The sequence below is a fragment of the Protobothrops mucrosquamatus genome, unplaced genomic scaffold, assembly GCF_001527695.2.
Source record: "Protobothrops mucrosquamatus isolate PMUCROS unplaced genomic scaffold, P.Mucros_1.0 scaffold245, whole genome shotgun sequence".
NCBI lineage: Eukaryota > Metazoa > Chordata > Lepidosauria > Squamata > Viperidae > Protobothrops > Protobothrops mucrosquamatus.
In genome coordinates this window covers 796,695-810,026 of record NW_015386595.1, presented here as the reverse complement: position 1 = coordinate 810,026, position 13,332 = coordinate 796,695, and positions in this window count along the sequence as shown.

The following is a 13,332-nucleotide window of genomic DNA, read 5'->3' as shown; positions in this document are numbered from 1 at the left end:
GCATCTTGCTGAAATGGCAAAGATTTCGGCTTATTTGAAGGATCATTCAAATGAACAATTTTTATCAATATGGAGAAGATGGATTGTTTATATTCAAAATAAGCATAGAATGGTGGAATATAAGTTAGGTTTTTAGATAAATATACATATATATATTTCACCTACTTATGTAGAATAACATGTTGTGGAGTTAGGGATATTAATATCAGTTTACTTTTAGTTGAATAGTATCCTGGGATTAGGTTTGGGAAGTCCGGGTGGAGGGTGGGGGGGGCGTTCAATTGTGATGTATTTGTGATGTGCCTTTTTTTTATGTTGAAAACAATAAAAAATTCAAAAAGAAAAAAAAAAAAAAAGAATATGGAACTGATTCACCTTCTTGGAGGAGTAGAAGAAAGTCAACGTAAGGAGATTATTTTGGGGATGAGCAAAATAAGAGAAAAGTTTTGATTTTATCATGTAAAATATTATTTATAGTGTAATATCATTTAGTTAGTTAGTTAGTTAGTTAGTTAGTTAGTTAGTTAGTTAGTTAGTTAGTTAGTTAGTTAGTTAGTTAGTTAATTAGTTAGTTAATTAGTTAGTTAACAAATTTATATGACTGTCCAACTCACACAGACTCCGGGTGGCATGCAGAAATGCAGAGTAGCCCAATATTATATATTAATAAATGAATCTCAAATATGTAAAATGAAAAAAAAAGATGTTCCTTTACTTTTTAGGGTAGAAACCAGGAGCCTGTGAGTTCTACTCCTACCTTAATCTTCTGGGCAAGTCATTCTCTGTTAGTTGACAAACTCAAGCTCAGGTGACAAATTTGTCAGTCAATTCCATATGCAATAAAATGTATCAATATTTGGTTGATTCTATAAAAGCAGACCCTCGCCTTGCAGGAAAATATTAAGAAGAAGAAAAAAAACAATTAACCAATTTATGTGACCACTCAGCTTGCAGCTTGTGACTCTCAGCAGCTAATAGCATTGATCACCTGCTCACTTATGGTTTAATATAAACATTAATTACATTTTAAAGCAATTAGCTCCAAAATAAATACAATTATTGAAGCATAAAAACTCCACTACCTAATCCCCTGCCACCATGATCTAAATAATCTTGATTCTAGGAGCAATAATTCTGCATATAGATTCAAGCATTAGGTACATTTTTCATACTAAGTGGCAGGTGAGGAGAAGGGTTTTGGTCAATTAAATTTAGGGCAAATGAAATGGGGCACATAATTTGGGAATAATATAGGAAATTGTCTTGGTGGAAAATAAACTTGTGGCAGAAAATTTGATATGCAGGTCTAGAGCTTTAATCTACAAAATGGAATTTAAAAAATCTGATTTTTTTTATTATGCAACCATAATATTTTAAACTTATAATAAATTTAATGCTAGCTGTGTTGCATTGAAAATATTTCTTGTTATAAATATACAATAGTAAAGGTGAGACAGGAAATCATCTCTTGAAACAAATAAGGGAATAACAGAATAAAAGAATAACAGAGTTGGTCTTCTAGTCCAACCCCCTTCTCAGGCAGGAAACCCAATACTATTTCAGACAAATGGTTGTCCAATCTCTTCTTAAAAACGTCCGGTGCTGGAGCATTCACAACTTCTGGAGACAAACATATGCAAGGGGCTTGACCAATGGTGGGGTTCAAATATATGAACAACTGGTTCTCTGTGTGGATGCTGCTTCCAGAAGTCCATTCTGGACCTGGGCAACAAAAAAATAGCTATTGGTTCTGCCGAAGTGGTGCGAACTGGCTGAATCCCACCACTGGGCTTGACCAAGCCTTCACTCTTAAAAAGCTGGCTGGAGAATTTTGAAAGTGAGTTTTCGCATCTTAAACTTGCCAAGGTTAATAAACACTGATTTAGAGAAATACAATAAAGCATGGCAGAATGGCAAGTGAAAAATTCTTCTGATGCATCAACTATCAGTGCCACTTCACCTTTGGGGAGAGCCCTGTGCTTGCATGAGAAATCATACTTTCCAGAGACCTGAACAGACTGAAAAGACACAGCTACAGCTAAGATCACCTATGGGATTTTAGTGGGAGTGGGCCAAGAAGGTGCCATAGAGTCCTCAAATGTCTTGGAAATTTACCCAGTGCTACCCATTCTCTATCTCTTCTTCTAACTCCCCCTAAGGCTAAGGCTCACTGCTATCGCAGCAGTGGGGGAAAATGACCATGTTGACCCTTTCTTCTTCTCCTTCTTGTGCATACCCTCAATTGCCATAACTTGGGAGAGGCTCAGCACCTGAGCAAAGTATTTATTTATTTATTAGATTTGTATCCCAACTTTATTACTTTATAAGTTAACACAAGGTAGTTATCATACATAACACTCCTTTAACCTATGAAACAACTCTGAAGCATCCTCATAAGGTTGTCCCAATGAATTCAGTTCTTTAGGGAATACAGAACCTCTGACTAAGGCTGTAATTAAAATATGGTCCTCCAGCTTTTCATTCCCAAAGAAATTTGATCATCCAGCAATCAGCATTTTGACTGGCATATTCCAGATCAATCATTAATGAATATAAAATAAGAAATAATATAAACATTTTCCTGGGACCTATTAGCAATTTAGAAAAAGATTTAAATTAATTTTAAAAAGAGTCAGTGCTAATTAATAAATCTATTCAATCTCCTAGAAATAAAACAAAACAATTTATACATTAGGATGATAGTTCTATGAGCAAATATTTAGTTTGTTGAGATTTCCAAGGCCAGACTGTAATCCTGATGACAAAAAGAAACATGAAATGCATGTAGCCACATTTGCAGTCTTTTTCCTGTTTGTTCTTCTTTGAGAATCATGATAGGAAGTAATATTATTATTAAAATATTCATATGGTTCCTTCTCTCTATCCATTTCTCTCTTGGTATTTTGCATGCAAAATTCATCCATTGGCAGTCAGAACACAGTAATATGTGATTTATCTAGTTAATCAGTTGAAACAGGGCCTGATTAGCCTGCTACTATTAAGTATAAATACTTTTCCACAGTCAATTAATTTAAAGTATTAAAAAAAAACAACCCACTGACAGCATCCAGTGATATGGAATCTACAGTATATGGTCACGGCCTTTATAGACAATTAATGATGGACATTTTGTTTATAGTATAACAATGTGTGTTTGTGTGTGTGTGTGTGTCTTCCTTCAGTGTCCAGGATAAGAAATCACTGCAATTAACATTTCCTCAAAATACTTTCCATTACATTTTGAGAAATGAAACACATTATAAAGTAATGTATTTATTTGTTTAATTCTTATCATTATTTGTGCCCAATAAACAAAACCTCACTGGCTTTTTAGCAAGGAGGATAAGAATATCTATGAATCAGAAAAAAACACAGCAAAAGGAAGCAAATCAGGAAAAAAAAGTTGATCACTCTGATGTTGTTTCTAAAGGTTAGGCACAAAGACATATTCTGCTTTTAAAATATCAATTTACTATGAAAGACATTGAAGCAAAAATAACATTTGAAGTTAATATAAAATTGCTGGTTTAATAGCTGGAAATTTCATCTTTTGAATGGATTTCCAACAACAGTTCAATTTCTGCTCTTTATGGATATGTTTTTGTGCATCGCAGTGGAGAAATTAAACCTTACCCCACTACATATGCTTAAATATTTATATTTCTTTGTTCTTAGTCATAGCATTTGAAATGAAAACAATCCTATAGCTGAGTGATTCTGATGATCAGAAGCTTAAATTTGTGAATCTGTAGGGTTGGTAGTGAAGAGGTCAAGATGATGACATACTAATAGTTTCTGAAATAAGTTCTCAACTTTTGACAGCGCTTACCCTTTAAGGCTAGGCCCTGTGTCCCAAAGTTGCTATCCAAGGGTAAGAAAAGAACCCAATTCAGCACCAGCAATAATTATAGGACCAATTAATAAACTAAAATGGAAAAAAAACCAAATAAGAATCCACTCTTACTGTGTCTCCCCACAGCAGAGGCAACTAAACATGTGAATAAGAGAACTTCCATTTTGCCTTTTGCCTCCAAAGATTAAGATAAGATAGAATCCAGCCACAACACAGACCACCTCCTTTAACCTTCAAAGATTCACCCTTCCATAACAGGGAGATAACCTCTTGGAACAAGTTAACTGCCCCCCTCCCCCAAACAACTATATTACCACCCTTTCCAGCAGGTTTGCCTTCTGTCTGCAGAAATACTGATCTTTATATTTGCAACTGCTAAATGAAATTTCAGCCAAAGTGGATAGCTTCCTACAATCCCTTGATCTACAAATACAATCAGGTGTTAACATAATAGTAAAAGCTGGCCATATTCACATTCTGGTAGATTGTTCCTTTAGATATTGAAAATCAGTCAATTTAGCTAACCACTGCCATGTGCTATATAGGAAAAAACATCTTTTCCGGGAAATCCATCAGAATGGTCACAAATGGAACGATCACAAGTTTATTTTGGCCTTCTTGCCTCAGCTCCTAAACTGCCAAAGTTGAACGATTGATTTAAAAGATTTTCAGTATTTATCCAGCTCAACAAATGCTAAGCACATATTTTTTTTAAAAAAATATCAGCCATTTCTCTCTTCCAGACTTATCAAAATGAGAAAACTCTTGTGTCAAACTCATCACATTCAAACTGACAGAGTCTTTAAGGATGACTTTGTCCCTGATCTCAGCACTACAAAGGTGATAAGTGGTCATGACCCTACAGATAAGAGCCATAAAAACACACCCTCCCAAAGCAGTAAATCTGCCAGACTTGCCAGCAAGGAAGAGGTTAAACAAACATCAAGGGAGGAAGGTATAAGCTCAGAACTCATTAATTTGAGGAGAAAAATAACACACACCAAAACAGCAACTGTGACATGCCCTCTAGCAGTGCTAGTGCTAAAGTGCTAGAAGTGATATGGAAGGTTAAAAAATGTGTGCAGTTAATTTCATAAAAAGTGGCTAAGAATCATTTGAAAATCTGTTCTCTTTATCTATCAGTATTCAGCATCAGCATTTTTCCCAATCTTTGTAGATTTTTTTTAAAAAAGTGTCATAACTTTAAAATTTAATTTTTGTAGCATGCAAAAGTTTTACATGCACCTTTTACTAATTTAAATAACAATATGAATTGCTGAAAAATCTTTACTTTAATGTAATTTTCCCCATTTTTGTTCTTTGACATAGGCATTACCCTGATGCAGGCTTTGACAATGTATAGTCATATTTCTACATGAAGTGTTTATAAAATGTAACTAAGCTGTTTGCATGCAACTTTCAGTAGTATGCCTTTTATTTTTAGATACTTTTTAAGAAGCCAGTATTTGATCAAATAAAGATGAGATTTAGTAGACACAGTTTCTATACAAATTGAAAATAATCTTGAGTTTGTGATGGATGGGAGAAAAAAAGTAATTATATACATCCGGCAAAACATTCAATTATCTCATGTTAAAATGCAAGCATATGCAGATATAAAAGGACTGAAAGAAATCCAATAAAGTAGCAGCATTATGGAATGCTGCTTCTTTGGAAAAAGCAATTAAGAAAAGAAAGTTCATAACGCTGTGCAGAGAAAGTGAACATAAGTTTTTCCCCCCTCTATATCTCATGTTGCTAGTTTATGATGTAGCACAGTGATTAGAATATGATACGGCATTGGAGAGATCCAAACTCAGGTACTTACTTAATCATAGCGCATCCTGGGTGATTTTGAGTCAGTCATCTCCCTACTACTGAGTTAATGCTATCCCCCTATCATTAAAGCAACCTAAAATTATACCGCCATAATATTTACTGTCCAGATTGCCAATCACAATCATATTCTATTGTGCTGAGAGACATTGTCAGATAATATTGTACTAATTTGTAAGTGTGGAATTTGTAATCTTCTCTAATTCTGCTGACATCTATTTTCAGCATGTCACCAGCCAACAACAGAACATCTATCAATCACAGCACAGCAGCAGGGATGAAGCAGGTCCAAGTTCAATACTCTGCCTAGGATTATATAGGCTGTTTTATTTCCCCATCCTTCCATAAACCATAACTTGAAATTTTCAAGTCACAAGAATGTAAAATAAAAAAATATATATGAAAAAACATTGGGGTAGAAATAGTTACAGAGGAAAATGAGACAGACCTTTCCATGTTTACCAATCTTGACAGTCCCTGTAGAGTTTGACAACTGAAAATAACTAGATGCTGGAAACCTAAAGGAAGAAAAATGAGCGACCGGAATTGGCAAATATAAGTGAGCTGGTAAATAACAAGAAAAGGCCAGTTTAAATTCCTTGTTTTCTACATATTTCAGTAATCAATTAATTTGGGAAACAGGAAAGAAAGAAAAAAAGAAAGAAAGAAAGGAAGGAAGGAAGGAAGGAAGGAAGGAAGGAAGGAAGGAAGGAAGGAAGGAAGGAAGGAGAAAGAGTAACATGCTGTACATATTACAATGTAGCATGCAAACTCATGCATTCATACATAGTCTACTTTGCTATCAACAGTGTTATCTTGGGATTTTTATTTGTCAGGAAGCTGTACATAGAATTCTTTTGCCTGGTCTGGAAATAAGCTAAGAAGAGGGGTAAGTAACTCATTGTGGGTGTGTTTGGAAAAAATGCAGTACAGCAGGATATAATCTCATGAATCAGTGCTTCCATCTCTGCAGAGACAAAGTCTTTCAGTATTACGGCTTGGCAGCAATGAGTTGGCAGAGGCAATATGGCAGTAGCAAATTGGTGGCAGTGAGCTGGCCACACCGAGTTGGCCACATTGAGTTGTCCTATGCATGCTACAATATTTTCAACATTGGGGATTTTTTGATATTTACCTTCTAACATAGCCGATAGAAATACATTAAACTGCAACAATACTTTAATTGTTATTAAGACTTCTGAAGGTTTTTTATATATAAATTGAATCAAGTATAAATATGATTTAAAATAAAATCTACTGGGCCCCAACTGAGATCTAGGTAGTATCTTGGTATACTCTGTTTGTTATTATGTCCAAGACTCTTTGTTTAAGAGCTAGCATTGTCTGACCTTGTTCCTGGTGTACCAGCATTTCCCTGGAGAACCCAGATTTAGTAATCATTTATTTGTAATTTCCAAGAATAGAAGAATTACCTGGCAGGATCACTGCAGTTGTGAGAACCAGGGCTATTGCATCTTTAAAAAATGATGCAGTTAAGAATACTGTTAATTGTATACTATTATTATTATTATTATTATTATTATTATTATTATTATTATTATTATTATTATTATTATTATTATTATTATTATTATTATTATTATTATTATTATTATTATTATTATTATTATTAAATGAAACAGTGGATAAATGCCTTGATTTCCTCTATCTTGTTTTGGAGAGATGTTGTGATAAAAACAGAGCAATTTATGGGGAAGGTGACACTTATGAAAGAAATTCAGGAAAGATTGGAGAGGCAAAAACAGGGAGAGAAATGGTTGCAGTGTAATCTAACAAGATTGGAGATTACATACCCATGTCTACCAACACTCTTCCACTCTTACCCATCATTGTCACTGATGTTGCCTTCAGGGTATTTTTACACATTTCATGGCTGTCTTTGGACAATGTCACAGGGGGGGGGAAGGGAGCAGAAATCCTACTTTTATACTGGTACATGTAACAAAATTACTATTATCTTATTCATGGCCTGAATGCATGAGATAAAAACAAGTTTTTTCACAATCAAGGATGAAAATTGGTATTGTCAGAGGATGTCTGTGATATGGTCAAGTGCATGCCTACTGTTTTTCAGTTTAACCTTTGTGAGAATAAAATAAGAGGTAAGTCTATAAACATCCTTGAGTGTCTATGGAATTCTCGATTATCCAGATCATGGATGTCCCAAAGATGTTTTTCAAAAAGGCAACTGGACTTTCTTTGTTTTTTTTTCCTTGAAAACATTTTACCTCTCATCTAAGAAGCTTCTTCAGTTTTTAAATGAAAACAAACTATAAATGTAACAACAACAACAACAAAATCCCAAATGGTAAAATGTCTTTTTCACAAAGTGTGAAATTTGCTAATGAACCTGGATAATAGACAGTGGGGATAGAATGTGGGGGAAGTCATCAAATTGATATGATACAAGTTCAGAAGCAGAGTTTCTGAAAACCAGCTAGGAATAGAAGTAGGATATTTGTTTCATGTCTCTCCATCAAATTTTCTTAAAGATGCAAATGATTGAGATAAGTGGACTATTGAAAGCTGGTTAGATTTTATAGGATTTTCTTGTGTTCTTATACCACATGTGACTGTTGGAATGCTGTTTCTCAATCAGTCTCACAGTTTCAACAACTTTTGCCTAGTTACCAAAGGAAGTATAAGAATTTATGCTTGGATGGTGTGAATAAAATCTGAAAAATATTAGAATCTGAGACATCAGTTGATGGCTTGTAGATTCAGAATTTCCTAGATCTACGATGGAAACAGGAATGAAGAAAAAAAAACACCACATAATCTTCCTCAATAATTAGAACTGGGATAAGGCCAAAGTCAGAACTAGTAAAGAAATAGAGTCTGAAAAGAAATTCTTGATATAGTAAATGTTCATCGGAGTCAGAGCTGCCACTGGGGCAATGCCTGAAAAGAAATTCATAGCAGACTAAGAGTTCCTTCTTGGGCAAAGCAAGTGTGAAGTTAAACTTAATAAGTTTAGCATTATTTCTTAGGGAAATTCACTGATCTTTATAAAGTAGGAGAACACTGGGAGAAGAAATAGGGGGTAAGAAGAAAATCATGGCATGAAAGAAAGTTTTGTTTCAGAAATGGATTGATTAAAAGGTTTGAAAAAGGCCTCTGAAATAATACAAAAAGTCAAGAAAGCAAGCATGCATTTTAAATACTGTAAGAAATGGTACAAGAAGTTGGGGGGAAATCTTCAAGGGTGTGACTGATTTCATGACAAGGCTGAAAAAAATAAAAACTGAAAGGAAGGAGACGGAAGAAATCTGGGAAAAGTCTAGAAAGAAATTTAAAAGGAACAAAATAGAAGCCAAATAATGTCAGATGCAAAGGATCAGGACCATATGTTAAGTTTCAGCAAAGAAGATTTATAAACAAGAATTTAGTCAACTAAAGTTCAATATTAAATTGGTGCCAGATAGGAGTCAATGAAATTCAAGAGCAACTGGACTTGAACCATTTGAGGGGATGTAAAGAGTCTAAACTGATGGCACATTTAACACACACACACACACACCCCCCCCCGCCTTTTCTGCTCTTCTCCTACAAAGAGAAGAGAATGGTATTACTTAGGATTTTACTTAGAGACTGATACTCCTTTCAGAATGCATATCTCTAGTGTCCTTCCTATTCCATCTCTTCCCTCTATGAGTGTTACATTTTCTCCTCACTGTAACAGTCATTCAGCCAGAGTTCAACAGCCCCTGAGTAACATATAGGTTCTTTTGTCCTTTTAATCCCTATAAGGGCCTTTTAGTTCACACAAACTGTGGATCCTTGCTCTTCTTTGTAGATATTGACATTTACCTTTTTCCTTTTTCTTGTCCAACTTTTCTCCTTCTGAATTGTTATTTTCCTGCAAGCAGAAAAGCAAAGATAAATGTTTAGATAATTTCATAAATGATTAAATTAAATTTATTTAAATTAAATAAATATTTAGATATCAACACCTTATTAATGAAATGTGGGGTTGCCTGTAGAATATCTCTTGTAAAATTTTAATTGGGCAGTATTCTGATATGATTTACTGAGAACAAAAATGTCAGCATCCAATTTAGAAATCCACTGTCCATTTTCAAGTCACCAGTTCTTCATACAGCATAAATGTGTCTAAAATACCATTTTGATTCATAGGTGACACCCAGGTAATAAATTCTAACAGAAAAATGACAGCTGTTCTTTTACTTTTTAACTACACTTTTAATATGCATTGCACATAATTCAGGGAGAAGCCTGGACAAAGTTCATTACTCAAACAGCACTCATTCATGAAAAAATAATCATCTACAATGTTTGGAGAGTGTTAATGGTATTGTATATTTGAGATTATTTGCCGTACCATCTGCAAACTCATTACTAGCTCTGAGCTTTAAAGAAAAGTATTATGACCCTTTCTCTTCTAACATCCATTTTTATCCAGATTCTTAAAAAATGTATGAATAGGCTTTAAAATGTTATTTCCTTATGAAGATTTCTATTATTGATTTATTTTATTCAATAAAATTAAGAAAAGAAATGTGAGATAATTAAAACAGTGATAATAAAAAAAATATCCTTGATAAAGTAGTATTCATTTTCTATTGCAGTCTGTAATTCTTCATTTGATCCAAATCTGATCCCTTTATTCATAGTATTCTATTTGACATTTTATATTTTCTTAAAAATGTTTAAAAGAGGCCTACTGTATTTAGCTCCTTAAATGCATTATTTATCTGTTTGCTCTGCTCAAGTTCTCCTGCTAACAAATTCCTCTATTTATCTCATCTTCTCCTTTCATACTTGCTGATAGACATCTATTCCTGTCCAGAATGCTATTTTATCTTCCATTTTCTCTGTCTCTTGCATATTCCCTTCTTTAAAATGGTTTTTTAAGGGATGAGGCAAAGGGGTAGTTATACTTCCATATGATCTTGACAGATTTGAATAATGGGTCCAGTCCAACAATATGAAATTTAAAGTGAATAAAAGCAAGGTTTTACACCTAGGCAAGAAAAACCAAAGGTACAAGTACAAACAAGGTGGAACCTGGTTCAAAAACAGTAACAATGAAAGGGACCTTGGATTCCTAGTGGACAATCACTTAAACATGAGCCAGCAGTGTACGGCAGCAGCCAAAAGAGCTAATACAATCCTTGTATATAAACAGACACATAAAATCAAATTCACGTGAAGTATTAGTACTGCTTTATAAATCCTTAGTAAGACCACACTTGGAATACTACATCCAGTTTTGGTCACCATATTCCAAAAAAGATGTCAAGACTTTGAAAAAAATGCGAAGAAGAGAAACTAAGATGATTAAGGGCCTGGAGATAAAATCATATGAAGAAGGGTTGCAGGAATTGGGTAGGGCCAATCTAGAGAAAAGGACTAGGGGTGACATGATAGCAGTATTCCAGTATTTGAGGGGCTGCCACAAAAAAAGAGGGGATCAACTTATTTTTCAAAACACCAGAAGGCAAGACAAGAAACAGTGAATGGAAACTAATCAAGGAAAGAAACAACCTGGATTTTTAAGGAGAAACTTCCTGACAGTGAGGACAATTAACCAGTGGAACAACTTGTCTTCAGATGTTGTGGGTGCTTCATCACTGGAGGTTTTTAAGAAGAGACTGGACAACCACCTGTCTGAAATGGTATACAGGGTTGGACTAAAAGATCTCCAAGGTCTTTTCAGCTCTATTCTGATTGATTGATATTTGTACTAGCCTCATCTTTATACAGCACAACTGTATAAATGACTTGGATACATAGGACAATTCTACTCCTCCCTATTGTTCTCAGATACCAACCCCACAACAATGTTATCTATTCCTACACAGCAGCACTAAAATCCATCAGAAGACAACCTGTGCCACCAGCCAGGTTTAATGACCACATACCGTAGTTTCTCATTCTAGAGTGCTTTGCATTATGATGGATTTAGTTTATCAAGCTCCCCTGTTCCTACCTCTCCTCTTGTATTCTTTTTAGATTTCTTTCAATTTTTTGTTTTTATACTTTTTAGTTTTTTATACGTAATTTTTTATTTTATTGTATCTTTTTTTTACTTTTTAATTTTTTTGTACCCCTAACAAGGGTTTGATTAAATGTACTTCCATGCTTCAAATGATTGCCTACCTCTGCTAGGTTAACCCGAGAGTGATTTCAGTATTTTGAATTTTCTCAAATGAAAAGCATTTGAAATGAAAGCAATGATATAAATAAAGTGATTAAATTTACATGGCACACAGAGGAAAGAAATTATTTATAATGACTCTGAATCAAGATCTCAGTGTCTCAAAATTTTCACACAATTGGTCCCAGTCATGTATGATCCAGTTCCATAAGTACTCAACAACAATCATGTAAATACATTTATATTCTATCATCTTCTAGGATCCCAAGTCATGGCACTAGTGAAGTTTCTTTTTCATTTTACAGATTTGTAACCTGGGCTGAGAGATAATGGATGGCGAAATGGACCGTTTTGATTAAAGAAAAGCCTTTGCCTAATTTTACTTACTACTTAGAAGCCACTTCTGGGCTTTCTGAGAGAAAGTTAGAGAAATAAAATTTTGATTTTGGGATTGATGATTAGAATTATAGGGAAGCATAGAAGTGATGCAGATTATTGTTAATTTTAGAATAAGAGTTGTATTCATTTTTTTATCTATATCTGTACCAAATAAAGTCAGAAGCCATTCTTTTTAACTTCTTTCCTTCACACTTTATCTTGCTTTTTATCTGATTCTTTGTCTTTTTGTCTTGTTTTTTTTACTTGTTATTAAAAAAAGAGTTAATGAATGCTCCAAAGTTACTGATTGAGTTCCACAATGGAGCAATAACCTAACCACGCCATATACTTTACAAGGTTTTAGAGCTTCTTCTATTTTTTTTTCTTTTTAAATAACTGTTTTCATGCCTTGCAAAGTGCATAAGTTCTGGCACTCAGGTTTCACTCTAGTTGTCAGTGGGGAGAGGAAGCCCTCAGACCTCCAAACCTGTTAGGAGTCATTGGTAGGCCATAAAGAAAGAATAGCAATTTTGTTTTCTGCTCTTAAAATAAGAAAGTCAGCTTGTTTTTCTTTCCTGCTTTATTGTTTTGTTTTCTTTTAAAAAAAAATCAAGCAAGTAAAACAGATAGACGGCTGCATTGAAGAGTATGAGTTCTTCTCCATACAAAACTACACTGCAATTATTCAAGCTGGGAGTCAGCTTAAAGTGTGCTAGTTTAACAAATTGCTGCTTCCAACTCATATTCTGTCTCAGTAATGAAGCAGAATGGGGCTCTGATCTGACAAGAAGCCATAAGGAGGAAATAAGGGGGCAGGGAATCCCTTCCTAGATGTCAATTACTGGTGGCAGTTTCCATCATCCTGAGTAATCACTCAATGGAATCAGGGAATTGAAACCACTGTAGCCATTCTCCTTCTTTTATTTTATTTATTTATTTATTTATTTTCATTAACTTATATGCCGCCCTTCTCCCCATGGGACTCAGGGCGGCTCACAGCATGTTAAAACAATATAAAACATTATCCCCTATAAAAGCCAATTAAAAACCAAATATTTATAGCTGTGTCTTATTAAAATCATTAAAATTGTCCCTATTTAAAATTCACCCTAGGTCAGACCCG